Source organism: Somniosus microcephalus, chromosome 10 (assembly GCF_052327205.1).
Source record: "Somniosus microcephalus isolate GS21.2 chromosome 10, FLI_Smic_1.0, whole genome shotgun sequence".
Classification (NCBI taxonomy): Eukaryota; Metazoa; Chordata; class Chondrichthyes; order Squaliformes; family Somniosidae; genus Somniosus; species Somniosus microcephalus.
Window position 1 is genome coordinate 190344207 of NC_140996.1, and position 18368 is coordinate 190362574.

General features: G+C 45.2%; 1 protein-coding gene and 1 long non-coding RNA gene across 4 annotated transcripts in view; one reads left to right on the forward strand and one right to left on the reverse strand.

The window, feature by feature from the left end:
• Window positions 1-18368, forward strand: part of LOC147111942 (neurobeachin-like) — a 1011877-nt gene that overhangs the window by 705147 nt on the left and 288362 nt on the right. The window lies entirely within an intron of this gene.
• LOC147111944 (uncharacterized) lies at window positions 2532-17644 on the reverse strand. The gene is made up of 2 exons (XR_015079782.1): window positions 16154-17644; window positions 2532-5156 (listed from the first exon to the last, which is right to left on the reverse strand). It is a non-coding gene; the product is annotated as an uncharacterized LOC147111944 (long non-coding RNA).

The window sequence follows — 18368 nt, forward strand, 5'->3', positions numbered from 1 at the left end:
TATTCGTTTGGCTTGTGATGCTTCTCCATATGGTATTGGGGCAGTACTCTCACACAAGTTGCCAAATGGCCTGGAGAGGCCAGTCGCGTTCGCATCCAGATCATTGACCTCCGCTGAGCGCAACTATGCTCAGATAGATAGGGAGGCTCTCAGCCTTGTGTGGGGAGTAAAGAAGTTTAATCATTACCTGCAGGGCCAAAAGTTTACGCTTCTGACAGACCACCAGCCGTTGGTATCCATTTTTAACCCTAAGAAGGGTGTTTCGGTGATGACAGCACAGAGACTCCAGAGATGGTCCCTTTTCCTAGGGGCACATCAATATCAGATTGAATTCAAAGGTACAAAGCAGCATGGTAATGCTGATGGGCTGTCGCGCCTGCCACTACCTACAGAGGAGGAGGTACCGACGGTTGACACTGTTGAGTTATTTCACTCGACCATCATCGAATGTTTACCAGTCACCAATGCAAGTATTGAAAGAGAAACCAGGAACGACCCGACACTGTCCCGGGTCTACGAAGTGACAGTGAAGGGATGGCCAGCACATGGTGATCCACTGTTACCGGCATTCTCAGCAAGACGAGAACAGCTGTCCGTCTGTCAAGGAACATTGATGTATGGAACAAGGGTGATTATTCCTCCTAAGTTAAGAGAGTTCTAAAGGAACTGCATGAAGGTCATCTGGGGGGAGTCAAGATGAAAAGCCTTGCTAGGGCTTATGTGTGGTGGCCGGGTATCGACCAACAGATAGAGGATCTGACGAAAAGCTGCTCAGGGTGCCAAAAAGTGCAAATTGCACTGCTGCATCCATGGGAATGGCCTTCAACCCCATGGCAACGTGCACATATTGACTTTGCTGGTCCATTCATGGACTCCATGTTTTTAATTGCGGTGGACGCATATTCTAAATGGCCAGAAGTGACTAAGATGACTACCACTACCTCGGAAAAGACGATCGCGGTGCTAAGAATGATATTTGCAAGAAATGGATTGCCAGAACAAATATGTTCAGACAACGGACCGCAGTTCGTGTCAGAAGAATTCCAGAAATTCATGAAGAAGAATGGGGTGAAACATTATACCTCTGCCCCATATCATCCGGCTACAAACGGGTTGGCCGAGAGATTTGTACAAACGTTCAAAAAAGCAGTAAAGGCCATGAGCGAAGATCAGATTCCACTACAACACAAGGTGGACAAATTCCTACTGGCATATCGAAACGCCACTCATGCAGTGACAAACCAAAGTCCTGCCATGATGTTCTATAACAGGAGGTTGCGGTCCAGGTTGGACTTGTTAAAACCAAATGTGCGGAGGGAAGTTGAAAACAAACAGTTCCAGCATATAAATAGCAAGACCACTCGGAGTTTCGAAATAGGACAACCAGTGTTAGCCAGGGACTATAAAAACGAGAAATGGCAATCTGGAACAATTCAGGCCAGACAAGGACCCCTGATGTACACGGTAGATATTGGTGAAAATGTAATACGGCGTCATGCCGACCAACTGGTAGAATCGAGAACAAGGGTCGAACCCATGGTTACGGCAGAGACAACCGTGGAAGAAGTTAGTGAACCTGAAGCATCTACCTCAGAAGTGAATGTACCTGATGATGATGTCCAATCCATAAGAGACCAACTAGATGAGTCACCCCAGCAACGAGAATCAGAGACCCCTGAAAGGCGTTATCCAACTCGAATCAGGAGGCCTCCTCAGAGACTGAATCTTTGAACTGTTTTGCATGAAGTTATATATATATATATATATGTTATTATGTTATGTTAAATGGGGATATAACTGTTAAGCTAAAAAGGGAGGATTGTGGTGTATGTAACCTGTTCCACCTTAAGAGAACTACCTTAAGAGATGTACTACTTTCTCTTGGCTGCTGTATACTGTAGTACCGGTGGTGACCACACCGGTATATAAGTGTTGTGTAGGGATTTGCTGGGCAGTTCAGCCCTGACCTCCGAATAGTAAAGACCTGTTAAAAGTTATTCTTGTTGTCTGTGTCCAGTGATTGATCATACGCATAACTGGGACACACAGACTCAACAATAACCCTTCATAATTTTGAACACCTCTATTAAATCTCCCCTTAACCTTCTCTGGCCTAAGGACTTGTCCTGCTTTTTGTGGACAGGACATGTAAGATCTTAATGATCTCTGAGTTCTTGAACAAGACACCAATAGGCAGCAGCCAGTATGTTTGAGCAATAGATCAAGATTTATTAAGCATACAACGTAATATACTTAATATTAGCTGATAGTTTTAACGAGTAGCTCACAGCCCTTGGGCTCTGGTACCTCTCGGACACAGATGATGTTGTCTTAATTCACGGGCACTCCCCACGGGGTTTATCCCTCTTCAAGAGTAGCAGCTGATCAGGAAGCTACTTTCGAGGTCCGATCTAATACACAATACTAGCCACTTTGTCTTGTCCCATCTGAAGGGTGCCAATTTGTAGCTTTCAAAAGCTCTTTATAATAATTTGTCCGTGACTACACAAACCACTCTGGGTCCAGGCATACTATGTATAAGTAAAACAGGTTTATTAAGCATTAAACATCCAGTACAGAGAAAGTAATACACTTAACAAGACGATAGTCACAATCTATTCGTTGAACCCCGGCGTTCCTTCCGAGTGACTGTGGCGCGATCTCTTTATTCTCTTGCTGTGTTCTGTTGACTGAAGCTTTTCATCCTCTGGTTTCTCACTGCACGCTGCTTTCAGTGTTCAATATCTGTATCTTTATACCCTTTCTCTCCCTTTTGCCTACGTGGCAGTTAGTAAGCAAGCTATCCTTATCTGAGAATAACCTTCACACTAAATTCTCACAAATGTCTTTTTGCTTTGTAATTAGCTCATTGTTTAGCCGGTTCTGCATTTCTGAGAAGACAGGGAGTGGTGACTGTCTCCAGCCCCCCATCTTCTTTTGCAATGTTGCTGAATTTCTTGTTCCCCACTATCTCCCTGTTTATTTAACAGACCATTCTACAGAATTACATCAATTTCTAACAGAGTCCAGTCAGGTTGGCATAATTTTCCCATCCTGCTTTGGTCTTAGCCATTTGCCATTTTATACAGGCTTTCTGGGTTTTTAACATAGAATTTCACATATTATAGTTATATAAAAATGGTTATCGAATCTTAATAATGTTTACTAAATCCTACAGGTACACCTCTATTCTACAGATATACCTGGGCAATTATCCACATTGTCGGGTAGATGCCAGTATTGTAGCAATACTGGAATAACTTAGCTAAAGGCTCAGCTAGCTCTGGAGCACAGGCCTTCAACACTACAGTTGGGATCTGTAGCCTTTGCTATGTCCAGTGCACTCAGCCAATTTGTGCACAGCCAGGTCCCACAAATAACAGTGAGATACATGACCAGGCAATCTGTTTTTTCAGTTATGTATATTGAGGAATAAATAATGGCCAGGACAGCCAGATAATTCCCTGTTCTTCTTCAAATAGTGCCATGGAATCTTTTATGTCCATCTGAGAGGCAGATAGGGCCTCGGTTTAACATCTCATCTGAAAGATGGTACCTCTGACAGTGCCGTACTCCCGCAGTACTAAAGCTGGTTTAATGGGGGAAATTAATTAAATGAAGGGGCAGGCCTGAAGGATCCGCAGGGGGAGTGGAGAGGGACACCAGTGCAGAGAGCAGATCGGCCACTTGGCCAAATACTGAGCAGAGGGTGATGGGAGTATTTCTGGCTAATTAGAACCGCAAGTGGATTAAGAACCTGTGCGGGAGGCAGAAAGTAGAGCAACTGAATAGTCAGTAGAGCCAGCTAATGTGCCACAGATCAAACGTGGCAGGCAGCTGCAGACACAAAATAGGCTAGAGGGTGATGTGAGCTGGTCTAAGATGAAGAAGAGAGGCAGACCATGCTCCGACTAGGAGTCGTGGCATTCACCACAAACCACTTGTGAGGCAGCAGCATAGAGCGCCCTCACTGCTTGTGATAATGGGGAGAAGAAAACAGTAAAATTAAATAGAGCAAAGTTTAAACTTCAGAATGAACTTATCTGAGGAGAAAAGTGGTTGTTGTAAAAAAGGCGACGAGATGACACAATTGTGAAAGAAAAAACACAGGTTTGTTGCACAACACTACTGAGTGTTGTGCAACAAACTGAGTCCACAGCATAACAAAGACCGCCTACTTCCACCTCTGTAACATTGACCGTCTCCGCCCTTGCCTCAGCTCATCTGCTGCTGAAACCCTCGTCCATGCCTTTGTTACCTCCAGACTTGAATATTCCAATGCACTCCTGGCTGGCCTCCCACATTCCACCCTACGTGAACTTGAGGTCATCCAAAACTTGGCTGCCCGTGTCCTAACTCACACCAAGTCCCGTTCGCCCATTACCCCTGTGCTCGCTGACCTACATTGGCTCCCGGTTAAGCAGCGCCTCGATTTCAAAATTCTCATCCTTGTTTTCAAAGCCCTCCATGGCCTCGCCCCTTCCTATCTCTGTAATCTCCTTCAGCCGCACAACCCCCTGAGATATCTGCGCTCCTCTAATTCTGTCCTCTTGGGGATCCCTGATTATAATCGCTCAACCTTTGGTGGCTGTGCCTTCTGTTGCCTGGGCCCTAAGCTCTGGAATTCCCTGCCTAAACCTGTCCGCCTCACTACCTCTCTTTCCTCCTTTAAGACGCTGCTTAAAACCTACCTCTTTGACCAAGCTTTTGGTCACCTGCCCTAATTTATCCTTATGTGGATCGGTGTCAAATTTTTTGTTTTAAAATACTCCTGTGCAGCACCATGGGATGTTTTACTATGTTAAAGGCGCTATATAAATACAAGCTGTTGTTGTTGTTGAGTGGCCAGAGACTGTAAGTGTGGCATCACAAGCTGTCACATTACTGGGAAAATCCTATTGAAAATGTGACAGTGCAGGCAGGCATCACCAAGTGTAGACACAATTAACATAGAAAATCCATAGGGACTGTTGACATAGATTTTTTGAACAGAAAGAAACCAGAACATACTGATTTTAATAATGTATGGATATAGATAGATGGGTTAATTGATTGTATTTTGACTTACTTCTTAATGAACTCCCCTACCAACTTATTCAATGTAAACTAGGGTTTTCCTTTGCCATTCAGCAGCAGACAGGTATAATCAGTTGACCCTAAAACAAAGAACAATTGTATTTATTACTTTACTATTTTACGTCTTCAAAGCAGTTCTTTTCTATTTGTTCCATGTATTCCTTATTTTAAAAGCTGCTCCTAGATTTTAGAACAGTGGGGCAAACACTTGAAATGACACAGGCCTAGAAATTCAGTTGCTTGCGCCATCAGTTTGCGCCCAAAGAGGCCACTCAGAGGCTTTAGCGCCACTGGCCACAACCACCGCGATATTTAGCGGGGCGCTAATGGCGGCGTTAGCCTGTAGCGCTGCGCCGCCACCGATGACGTCATCGGTGTGCACAGCGCCCCGCTACCGCCCCGAACGCCACATTAGGTCGCGCCCGCCTCGTCCGCGCCGGCCGCAAATAGCGACCGGTACACAGGGGTCAACCTGTGGCGGTAGTGGCGCAAGTTAAGGTGGAGGTGCGGGCGGCCGCCTGCCCGCACCTCCGTCCCCGGCCTCCTACACCGCCCCCCCAACCGCGGCATTGCCGGCTGTTTCCCGAGAGCCCGGCACTTCTCCTTGGTGCCGGGCTCATTTGCCGGCACTCGCGAGCGGGGATCGCGCTGTTGCAGCCACCTCCCCCTTAACAGTGGGAGGAAGGCCTGCAGTACCGCAGCGTGCCGTGCCGCAGCGGGTGGCGCTGCGGCACTTTGCACGCCGATATTCAGTTTCAGCGCCCCAAGCGGGGCGCGGGAAGCCTCGTTTAGCGGCCAGATTCCATTTGGGGCGCAGAAACTGAATATCCCGATGGCGCAAGTGGCTCCGCGCGCAGCGGTAATTCCGGCGCCCAGGCGAGCTTGGCGCCCCAAACTGAATTTTTAGCCCAATGTCCTCATGAAAAATTGTTTCACAGAGCTTTTGCTGTTTGGGGAAGGAGAAAAGATGTGCATAATTTTGGCCACAATAAAGCTATGCACAAGAGCTGGATGCAATAATTTCAATCCTACATTTCCTGTTTGCAAACAATAAAGTTTTCTAAAGAATTTATCATGAAAATGGGGCCCTTTTGTTTGTATTTTGTGTTCTGTTTGAGTTATCATAATGTCTTTATAAAAAACAACAATTTGGAAATGTAAAACACTTCATTTCTTCTGAAATAATAACAGAAAATGCTGGAGAAACTCAGCAGGTGAGGCAGCATCTGTGAAGAGAGAAACAGAGTTAACGTTTCAGGTCGATGACCTTTCGTCAGAACTGGAAAAAAGCAGGAAATGGAACAGATTTTTAAGCAAAGGCAGGGGCTGGGAAAGGGGGGAGGGGATGAAAGAACAAAAGGGAAGGTCTGTGATAGGGTAGACAGCAGGAGAGGTTAAGAAACATTAAGAGATATTCAAGGCAAAAGGAGATGGTAATGGGACAGGTTAAGAAACAAAGGATGGCTCTAGATGAAGTGTGAATTGTGCTGGCAGAATGAAAAGACAGCTGCCATGTGGGAGAGAAGAAAAAAAGACAGACAAAAAGTGCAGATGAAAAATATATATATGATAGGGGCTGAGGTTTTGATCTGAAATTGTTGAACTCTTATGTTGAGACAAAAGGCTGTGAAGTGCCTAATCGAAAGATGAGGTGCTGTTTCTCGAGCTTCCGCTGAGTTTCAGTGGAACAATGCAAGAGGCCGAGGACAGTGAGGTCTGAGTGGGAGTGGTGCGAAGAATTAAAATGACAGGCGACCGGAAGCTCGGGGTCCCCCTTACGGACTGAACGGAGGTGTTCCGCAAAGCGGTCACCCAATCTGCGTTTGGTCTCCCCAATGTAGAGGAGACATAGAAACATAGAAAATAGGAGCAGGAGTAGGCCATTCGGCCCCTCGAGCCTGCTCCGCCATTCAGTGAGATAATGGCTGATCATTCAAACTCAGTACCCTGTCCCTGCCCTCTCCCCATATCCCTTGATCCCTTTAGCCTTAAGAAATACATCTAACTCCTTGAATATATTTAATGAATTGGCCTCAACTGCCTTCTGTGGTAGAGAATTCCACAGGTTCACCACTCTCTGGGTGAAGAAATTCCTCCTCATCTCTGTCCTAAATGGTTTACTCCTTAGACTGTGACCCCTGGTTCTGGACTCCCCCACCATCGGGAACATCTTTCCTGCATCTAGCCTGTCTAGTCCTGTTAGAATTTTATAAGTTTCAATGAGATCCCCTCTCATTCTTCTAAACTCCAGCGAGTATAAGCCCAATCGACCCAATCTCTCCTCATACGTCATTCATGCCATCCCAGGTATCAGTCTGGTAAATCTTCGCTGCACTCCCTCTATGGCAAGAACATCCTTCCTCAGATAAGGCGACCAAAACTGCACACAATACTCAAGGTGTGGTCTCACCAAGGCCCTGTACAACTGCAGCAAGACATCCTTGTTCCTGTACTCGAACCCTCTCGCTACAAAGGCCAACATACCATTTGCCTTCTTAACCGCCTGCTGCACCTGCATGCTTACCTTCAGCGACTGGTGCACAAGGACACCCAGGTCTCGTTGCACTTCCCCTTCTCCCAATCTATTGCCGTTCAGATAATAATCTGCCTTCCTGTTTTTGCCACCAAAGTGGATAACCTCGCATTTATCCACACTATACTGCAGCTGCCATGCATCTGCCCAATCACCCAACCTGTTCAAATCATACTGGAGTTTCTCGGCATCCTCCTCACAGCACACACGCCCACCCAGCTTTGTGCCGTCTGCAAACTTGGAGATAGTACATCTAGTTCCCTCGTCTAGATCATTAATATATATTGTGAATAGCTGGGGTGCTAGGACCGATCCCTGCGGTACCCCACTAGTCACTGCCTGCCACTCGGAAAAAGACCCGTTTATTCCAACTCTTTGCTTCCTGTCTGCCAACCAGTTCTCTATCCAAGTCAGTACCTTGCCCCCAATCCCATGTGCCTTAACTTTACACGCTAATCTCTTATGCGGGACCTTATCAAAAGCCTTCTGAAAGTCCAAATACACCACATCCACTGGTTCTCCCTTATCTATTCTACCAGTTACATCCTCAAAAAATTCCAGTAGATTAGTCAAGCACGATTTACCTTTTGTAAATCCATGTTGACTTTGTCTGATCCTGTCACTGTTTTCCAAGTGCTCTGTTATTACATCTTTTATAATGGACTAGCATTTTCCCCCACTACCGATGTCAGGCTTACCGGGCTATAATTCGCCGTTTTCTTTCTACCACCTTTTTTAAATAGTGGGGTAACATTAGCTACCCTCCAATCCATGGGAACTGTTCCAGAGTTTTGGAAGATGACCAGCAATGCATCTGCTATTTCTAGGGCCACTTCCTTAAGTACCCTAGGATGTAGATTATCAGGCCCTGGGGATTTATTGGTCTTCAATCCCATCAATTTCCCTAACACCATTTCCCTACAAATACTGATTTCATTCAGTTCCTCCCTCTCATTAGACCCTATGTTCCCCGACATCTCTGGGAGGTTATTTGTGTCCTTCTTTGTGAAGACAGAACGAAAGTATATATTTAATTGGTCTGCCATTTCTTTGTTCCCCATTATAAATTCCCCTGATTCTGACTGCAAGGGACCTACGCTTGACTTCGCCAATCTTTTTCTCTTCACATATCTATAGAAGCTTTTACAGTCAGTTTTTATGTTCCCTGCAAGCTTACTTTCCTACTCTATTTTCCCCCTCTTAATTAATCCCTTTGTCCTCCTTTGCTGAATCCTAAACTGCTCCCAATCCTCACGTTTACTGCTTTTTCTGGCCAATGTATATGTCTTCTCCTTGGATCTTATGCTATCCCTAATTTTCCTTGTTAGCCACGATTGAGTCACCTTTTTTGTTTTATTTTTATGCCATACAGGGATGAACAAATTCTGTAGTTCATCCATGTGATCTTTAAATGTTTGCCATTGCCTATCCACCGTCAACCCTTTGAGTAACATTCCCCAATCAATCCTAGCCAACTCGCGCCTCATAGCATCGTAGTTTCCTTTATTTAAATTCAGGACCCTAGTCTCTGAGTCAACTACTTCACTCTCCATCTTAATGAAGAATTCAATCATATTATGATCGCTCTGCCCCAAGGGGCCTCGCACAACAAGATTGCTAATTATTCCTTTCTCATTACATAGACCGCATCGTGAGCAGCGAATACAGTATACTAAATTGCAAGAAGTACAAGTAAATCGCTGTTTCACCTGGAAGGAATGTTTGGGGCCCTGGACAGTGGGAAGGGGGGAGGTATAAGGGCACGTGTTGCATCTCCTGCGCTTGCATGGAAAGGTGCCAGGTGAAGGGGAAGGGGTGTTGGGGGTGACAGAGGAGTGGACCAGGGTATCGCGGAGGGAGTGGTCCCTTCGGAATGCTGAGGGGAAGATGTGTTTGGTGGTGGGATCACACTGGAGGTGGCGGAAATGACGGAGGATGATCCATTGAATGTGGAGGCTGGTGGGGTGAAAGGTGAGGACAAGGGGAACTCTATCGTGTTTCCGGGAGGGAGGGGCAGGGGTGAGGGCAGAAGTGCGGGAGATAGAACGGACACGGTCAAGGGCCGTGTTAACCACAGTAGAGGGGAATCCTCGGTTGAGGAAGAAGGAAGACATGTCGGAAGCACTGGTATGGAAGGTGGCATCATCAGAGCAGATGCGGCGGAGATGGAGAAACTGGGAGAATGGAATAGAGTCCTACAGGAAGCGGGGTGGGAGGAAGTGTAGTCCAGGTAGCTGTGGGAGTCAGTGGGCTTGTAGTGAATGTTTGTCAATAACCTATCCCCAGAGATGGAGACGGCGAAGTCGAGGAAGGGAAGGGAAGAGTCGGAGATGGACCATGCGAAGGTGAGAGAAGGGTGGAAATTGGAAGCAAAGTGAATGAAATTATCTAGTTCAGGGCGAGAGCAGGAAACAGCACCAATACAGTCATCAATGTACCGGAAAAAGAGGTGAGGGAGGGGACTTGAGTAGGACTGGAACAAAGATGTGCTTGATTGAGAAAAAGAAAAGTACCGATACAATTAGCTTCCTTTGAACTTATATAGATATATTAAAAGTAATTTATTTGAAAGTATCTGTTCAGTTAGATGCTTAATGTTACAAGTACAAGTTGCATATGGATTTTAATGTAAGTAAAAATAAGTTTGTAACAAGGATTCATTGACAAACCTAAATTATCACACAGAAGATTTGCCACACAAGGTCCAGTAAATGAACTTGAATGATTGTGTGATAAATCTTGTAAACTTCAGTTTATAGACAGCAGAGTAGTACACCATTCTGACTATGAAAGAAGCTTATATGGTGATGACCTATGATTCAAAGTAACCAGCACGGGCAAGTTGTCCTCTCATGGAAAATGCTAATGTACAAAGGGACCTGGGTGTCCTTGTACACCAGTCACTGAAAGCAAACATGCAGGTACAGCAAGCAGTTAGGAAGGCAAATAGTATGTTGGCCTTCATTGCAAGAGGATTTGAGTACAGGAACAGGGATGTCTTGCTACAGTTATACAGGGCCTTGGTGAGACCACACCTGGAGTACTGTGTGCAGTTTTGGTCTCCTTACCTAAGAAAGGATATACTTGCCATAGAGGGAGTGCAGCGAAGGTTCACCAGACTGATTGCTGGGATGGCAGGACTGCCGTATGAGGAGAGATTGGGTCAACTAGGCCTGTATTCACTAGAGTTTAGAAGAATGAGAGGGGATCTCATTGGAACGTATAAAATTCTGACAGGACTAGACAGACTGGATGCAGGGAGGATGTTTCCCCTGGCTGGGGGCGTCTAGAACGAGGGGTCACAGTCTCAGGATACGGGTTAGGACATTTAGGACTGAGATGAGGAGAAATTTCTTCACTCAGAGAGTGGTGAACCTGTGGAATTCTCTACCACAGAGTTTCTATGTTTCTAACTTCTCAAGGCTATCTTCATATTTTGGAACCGTTTAGTACGAAGCAGAAGACAGACACTTTTCTGGTGTGGGAGACAACAGATAGGATGTGCTTCTGCTGACAGAAGAAAAGAACTAAAGATATACCTCAGCAAGTGATCTTATTTGCAGTAGAGTAGAGGGCCTGAATTATGTGAAGGGACAACACCCCAGCTAATGTTGCCCTTTGGGAGACTCAATTCCTACATGTAGGTGGAGGCTGAAATTCTTGCATTTTAATATAAGATTTTGAGGTAATGTTCATTGCTGCATAAACATAACTATTATGTTTCCTTCTCCCACATTTTATAATTGCTTCCGAAAGCCAACAAGAATTTAAAGCTAAATTAACTCATGATGATTTGTAGAGGTCTTCAATTTAGAGATACACCCAAGCATAGAAACATAGCAAATTGGAGCAGGAGTAAGCCATTCGGCCCTTCGAGCCTGCTTTGCCATTCAATATGATCATGGCTGATCCTCTCTCTCAATACCATATTCCCGCTCTCTCCACATACCCCTTGATGCCTTTTGTGTCTAGAAATCTATCTATCTCCTTAAATATATTCAGCGACTTGGCCTCCACAGCCTTCTGTGGTAGAGAATTCCACAGGTTCACCACAGGTCCAATAGTGAAGAAATTTCTCCTCATCTCAGTCCTAAATGTCCTACCCCGTATCCTGAGACTGTGACCCCTCGTTCTAAACCCCCCAGCCAGGGGAAGCATCCTCCCTGCATCCAGTCTGTCTAGCCTTGTCAGAATGTTATACATTTCAATGAGACCCCCTCTCATTCTTCTAAACTCTAGTGAATACAGGCCTAGTCGACCCAATCTCTCCTCATACGACAGTCCTGCCATCCCAGGAATCAGTCTGGTGAACCTTCGCTGCACTCCCTCTATGGCAAGTATATCCTTTCTTAGGTAAGGAGACCAAAACTGCACACAGTACTCCAGGTGTGGTCTCACCAAGGCCCTGTATAACTGTAATAAAGTAAGACTTGCTTGTTCCTGTACTCAAATCCTCTTGCAATGAAGGCCAACATACCATTTGCCTTCCTAACTGCTTGCTGTACCTGCATGTTTGCTTTCAGTGACTGGTGTACAAGGACACCAGGTCCCTTTGTACATCAGCATTTCCCAATCTATCACCATTTAAATAATACTCTACCTTTCTGTTTTTCCTACCGAAGTAGATAACTTCACATTTATCCACGTTATACTGCATCTGCCATGTATTTGCCCACTCACTCAACTTGTCTAAATCGCCTTGAAGCCTCTTTGCATCCTCCTCACAACTCACAATCCCACCTAGTTTTGTGTCATCAGCAAACTTGGAAATGTTACATTTGGTTCCCTCACTCAAATCATTGATATATATTGTGAATAGCTGGGGCCCAAGCACTGATCCCTGCGGTACCCCACTAGTCACCGCCTGCTACCCTGAAAAAGACCCATTTATTCCTACTCTCTGTTTCCTGTCTGTTAACTAATTTTCAATCCATGCCAGTATATTACCTCCAATCCCATGTGCTTTAATTTTGCACACTAACCTCTTATGTGGGACTTTATCAAAGGCCTTCTGAAAATTCAAATACACCACATCCATTGGTTCTCCCTTATCTATTCTACCAGCTACATCCTTGAAAAACTCCAGTAGGTTTGTCAAACATGATTTCCCTTTCATAAATCCATGTTGACTTTGTCTAATCCCATTGATATTTTCTAAGTGTCCTGTTATCACATCCTTTATAATAGACTCTAGCATTTTCCCTACTACTGATGTTAGGCTAACCGGTCTGTAGTTCCCTGTTTTCTCTCTCCCTCCTTTTTTAAATAGTGGGGTTATATTTGCCACCCTCCAATCTGCCAAAATTGTTCCATAATCTATAGAATTTTGGAAGATGACAACCAATGCATCCACTATTTCCATGGCTACCTCTTTTAGTAATCTGGGATGCAGATTATCAGGCCCTGCGGATTTATCAGCTTTCAGTCCCATTAATTTCTCCAGCACTATTTTTTTTACTAATACTAATTTCCTTTGATTCCTGCTTCTCACTAAACCCTTGGTTTCCTCGCATTTCTGGGAAGTTATTTGTGTCCTCTTCCGTGAAGACAGTACCAAAGTATTTGTTTAGTTGCTCTGCCATTTCCTTGTTCCCCATTATAAATTCTCCCGTGTCTGACTAAGGGACCTACATTTGTCTTCACTAATCTTTTTCTTTTTACATACTTGTAGAAGCTTTTACAGTCCACTTTTATGTTCCTTGCAAGTTTACTCTCATATTCTATTTTGCCCCTCTTAATCAATCTCTTGGTCCTTTTTTGCTGAACTCTAAACTGCTCCCAAACCTCAGGCTTGCTACTTTTTCTGGCAACTTTATATGACTCCTCTTTGGATCTAATACTACTGTATCCTTAATTTCTTTTGTTAGCCATGGTTGGGCTGCTTTTCCTTTTGTGTTTTTGCGCCAGAAGGAATGTATAACTGTTGCAATTCATGCATTCGTTCCTTAAATGTTAGCCATTGCCTATCCACCATCATGCCTTATAATGAAGCTCCCCAATCTATCATAGCCAACTCACTCCTCATACCTTCATAGTTTCCTTTGTTTAGATTTAGGACCCTAGTTTCGGATTGGACTTCTTCACTTTCCATCTTAATGAAGAATTCTATCATGTTATGGTCACTCTTCCCTAAAGGACCCCGCACAACAAGATTATTAATTAACCCTTCTCATTGCACAATACCCAATCTAGGGTAGCCTGTTCCCTAGTTGGCTCCTCAACGTACTGGTCTAAAAAACCATCTCGTACACACTCCAGGAATTCATCCTCCACAGTATTATTGCTAATTTGGTTTGGCCAGTCTATATGTAGATTAAAGTCACCCATGATTACTGTAGTACCCTTGTTACATGCATCTCTAATTTCCTGTTTGATGCCGTCCCCTACATTACCACTACTGTTTGGAGGCCTATAAACAACTCCCACCAATGTTTTCTGCCCCTTGGTGCTTCTTAGCTCTACCCAGACTGATTCTACATCTTGATTTTCTGAGCCAATATCCTTTCTCACTATTGCTCTGATTTCATCTTTTACTAACAATGCCACCCCACCTCCTTTTCCTTTTTGCTTGGCCTTCCTAAATATCGAATATCCTTGGATATTCAGCTCCCAGCCTTGGTCACCCTGCAGCCATGTCTCCGTAATTGCAATTATATCGTATCCGTTTACATCTATTTGCGCTGTTAATTTGTCTACCTTATTACGAATGCTTTGTGCATTCAGATACAGTGCCTTTAGATTTGTCTTTTTAACATTTTTAGACATCTTAACATTTTCTTGTTAAATGGCCCTATTTGTCTTATTACCATTTTTTCTTACCCAGACCCTATTTGTTAATCATAATCATAATCATAATAATCATAATCAACTTTATTGTCATTGTTAGTGCACAAGTGCAGTACAACGAAATGTAGGCTTGCGGCTCCCGAGAGTGTACATTTAGATTAAGACATTTAAACATTCAACATACATTTGGCTTGTAATACATTAACATAAACATAACCATAATAAAGTGCATTGGCAGATGTGCAGGCTTTAGAGTTTATTTGTGGAGTTCAGTAGGATGACAGCCCTGGGAAAGAAGCTGTTCCTAAATCTGGTCGTTCGGGTGCGAATGCATCTGTAGCGTCTCCCAGATGGCAGGAGGGCGAACAGACTGTGGCTGGGGTGGGTAGGGTCTTTGATGATGGACCGTGACCTCCGTAAACAGCGTTTCTGGTATATGTGCTCTATGGTCGGTAGCCGGGTGCCGGTAATGCGTCGGGCAGTTTTGACTACCCGCTGCAGGGCTTTCCGGTCATAGTAGCTACAGCTGCCATACCATACTGTGATACAGTTCGTCAGGATGCTCTCTTGTTTGTACGCTCTGTCCCTTCCTGACACAATCTGGTTATCCTTACTCCAATCACCTACCTGCACTGCTTCCTTGTCTTTTCTCTTTAGCATTCTAAATTTCTCTCCACCAGGACACCCCCCCCCCCCCCCCCCAACCACCTTATTTAGTTTAAAGCCCAATCTACCTCTGTAATTATTCGATTCGCTAGAACTCTGGTCCCAGCATGGTTCAGGTGTAGTCCGTCCCAACGGAACAGCTCTCTTTCCCCAGTACTGGTGCCAGTGCCCCACAAATCGAAACCCATTTCTCCCAATCTTTGAGCCACGCATTCATCTCCCTGATCCTATTGACCCTATGCCAATTTGCTCGTGGCTCAGGTAATAATCCAGAGATTATTACCTTTGTGGTTCTGCTTTTTAATTTAGCCCCTAGCTGCTCAAACTTTCTCCGCAGAACCTCTTTCTTTGTCCTGCCTATGCCGTTTGTACCTACGTTGACCACGACAACTGGACCCTCCCCCTCCCACTCCGAGTTCGTCTCCAGCCCGGAGATGTTCTTTACCCTGGCACCGGGTAGGCAACACAGCATTCAGGACTCATGCTCTTGGCTGCAGAGAACAGTGTCTATCCCCCTAACTATGCTGTCCCCTACCACTACCTCGTTTCTTTTTGCTCCCGCCTCTTGAATGGCTCCCTGTACCACGGTGCTGCGGTCAGTTTGCTCATCCTCCCTGCAGTCGCTGCTCTCGTCCACACAGAGAGTAAGAACCTCCTACCTATTGGACAAGAACAAGGCTGACGCTCCTCCACCACTACCCCCTGGTTCCCCATACCTGCCTCGCTTGTAGTCACACCCACCTGTCCCTGACCACGGACCAAATCTGAATTAATTAATCTAAGGGGTGTGACTGCCTTCTGGAACACAGCGTCCAGGTAACTCTCCCCCTCCCTGATGGGTCGCAGTGTTTGAAGTTTGGACTCCAGCTCATCAACACGGAGCCGAAGTTCCTCGAGCAACCAACACTTATTGCAAATGTGGTTGCCTTGGACCTCAATGGTGTCCACCAGCTCCCACATGTTGCAGCAGTAACACATCGCCTGCCCTGCCATCTCTAATGTATTTAATTAATACATTATTATTGAACGTTTAGTTTTTAATCCCGGCTCTTAATTTAAACCAAATGCCCAGGAAAACAGAAAAATACTGACCAACCAATCGCTTCCCTGTGACATCACTCCTTGTTTTTTGTTCTTTAAATCACCTGCTCCCTCACAGGTCGGTCCGCTCCCGCTGCTGCTCCCAATAGCTCGGTCTAGGCCTTGAACCTCGGTCTTTATTTACTCGCTCCTCCTTTGCCTGCTCCCTCACAGGTCGGTCCGCTCCCGCTGCTGCCCCCAATAGCTCGGTCTAGGCCTTGAACCTCTGTCTTTATTTACTCGCTCCTCCTTTGCCTGCTCCCTCATAGGTCGGTCCGCTCCCGCTGCTGCTCCCAATAGTTTGGATTTTTTCCACTAGGATTGACAAAATTAAGGGATGACCTGATTGTGCGCATCAGGATTATGAAAGGTTATGATAAGGTATATAGAGATAGATTGCTTCTACTGATCAGCAAGACAGTAATGAGAGGACACAGATGTAAGTTGGTCACAAAAAAAATTAAAGGGGAGGTTACAAAAATAATCTTTACACAAAGGATGGTTAGAATGTAGATTCCATACTACAAATAGTTGTTGAAGCAGAGTTTGTAAATTCCTTTAAAAGGAGTTTAAATTTTTGCTTTAAAAAGAGGACTGTTAAAGGGCATAGGGAGTGAACAAAAGATTGGGATTAGACAAGGTGCGTTATGGAGAGAAATACCAATGCAAACTTGATGGGCTGAATGGCCTATTTTGGCACTGTGATATCCAGTTTTCACCCCTAAATTCCTAACATAAGAAGAAGGTATTCTTTCAAGTGCATTAGATTTATTTGTTTGTTCTTGTGCCATTTTCTGCCAGTAACATTTTGAATGGTAATCTTCTGCAGCCTATTTTGATTGGACTAGCCATGCTTTATCTCCAGTGTGGCCAACAGAAAATTCCAACTCCTGGCTTTAAAATTTGCATCGTGCCATAGATTCGTCCCAGCAAATATCTCCCACGATAATTGTCTTCCTTCATCACATGACTTTTGAAAATGTGTAGCCAACTCCAGGCTCAGTGCAAGGGTTTGTCTACTACAAGATGTTCCTGCCTACAAAAATGTCAGGTAGATTCTGCATGGTGCAGATATCTCAGGATCTAGCCAGAAGCAGAGGAACTCCACCACGTTTAGGTCAGAAAATCAAGCAGTCGACATCAGGGGAGGCAGTGCAAATCCGGCAAATTCCAAAAGAACAAAAAAGAAAACAAGGAGTGACATCACAGGACAGCAGGTAGGTGATTGGTGAGTGAGTATTAGCTTTTTCTTCTCTCTAACTTAACTAGATAAACTTATTAATATAACTATAAATAATCGTTTGAATAAAGACTTTAATTAAGAAAGCGAGAGAAGCGGCCAGAGAAAAAGGTAGGCCTGACGTTTAAGACTCTTAGGGCGAGAAATTCGGTATCGCCCCATTTGGGGGCCGTAACTTTTGAAAGCTGGGAAACTTAGCGCCAGGCGCTAATGATTCCCAGCTTTTTCTAAATTCGGTGTTTGCGCTCCAGGAAGGAAGTGGAGCGCTATCTGTCGCGATCTGAGGCTCCTTCCCTCCCTTAAAGGGAAGGGCCATCATTTCAGGCTGTGCATTGGGACCAGTTAGCTGGTCCCCGATGGCAGCCGCGATCCGGCCCGATCAGCCCCATGCACTCCAGCAGAGAGCTGGGCTGATCGATCACGGCCCAGGAGAATTGAAAAGATTGAAAAAAAGCATTTTACAAATTTTCCTACTTACCTCAGCAACCTCCCCTTTAACATCCATCCCCAAAGCGCCCAGCCTCCCGATCAATGCCTCCTGCAGCTGTCGGTGTTTTCACCCAGCTATGCTGCAGGGGGCGGAACTGAAGTTTGGGTCTGGGGCACTACCGGGATGATGCGCACGGCAATGACGTCACGATCTCCAGGTGCAGGAAACCGTGGCACAAAGTGTTACCGCCACCGCAAACCTCCTGGCCAAGTTCACGGGAGTCGTTCATCTTGCCGCACCCGGACGGTAAGTCGTTAGCGCCCTGTTATCGTCTCCCGGGGGTGCTAACGGGAGGCGCTAACCCACCGAATTTCTCCCCCTTAGCCTTAAGTTTATATCTGTAAGTTAGTTAATAGTCTATTAAATAGAGGCAATGCAGGGCACCTCAGTCCCATGGAATGCACATCCTGTGCCATGTGGGAACTCCAGTGGACAAACACGTGTGCAGGAAATGTCGTCGGCTGGAAGAGCTCTGGCTCCATGTTTCGGAGCTTGAG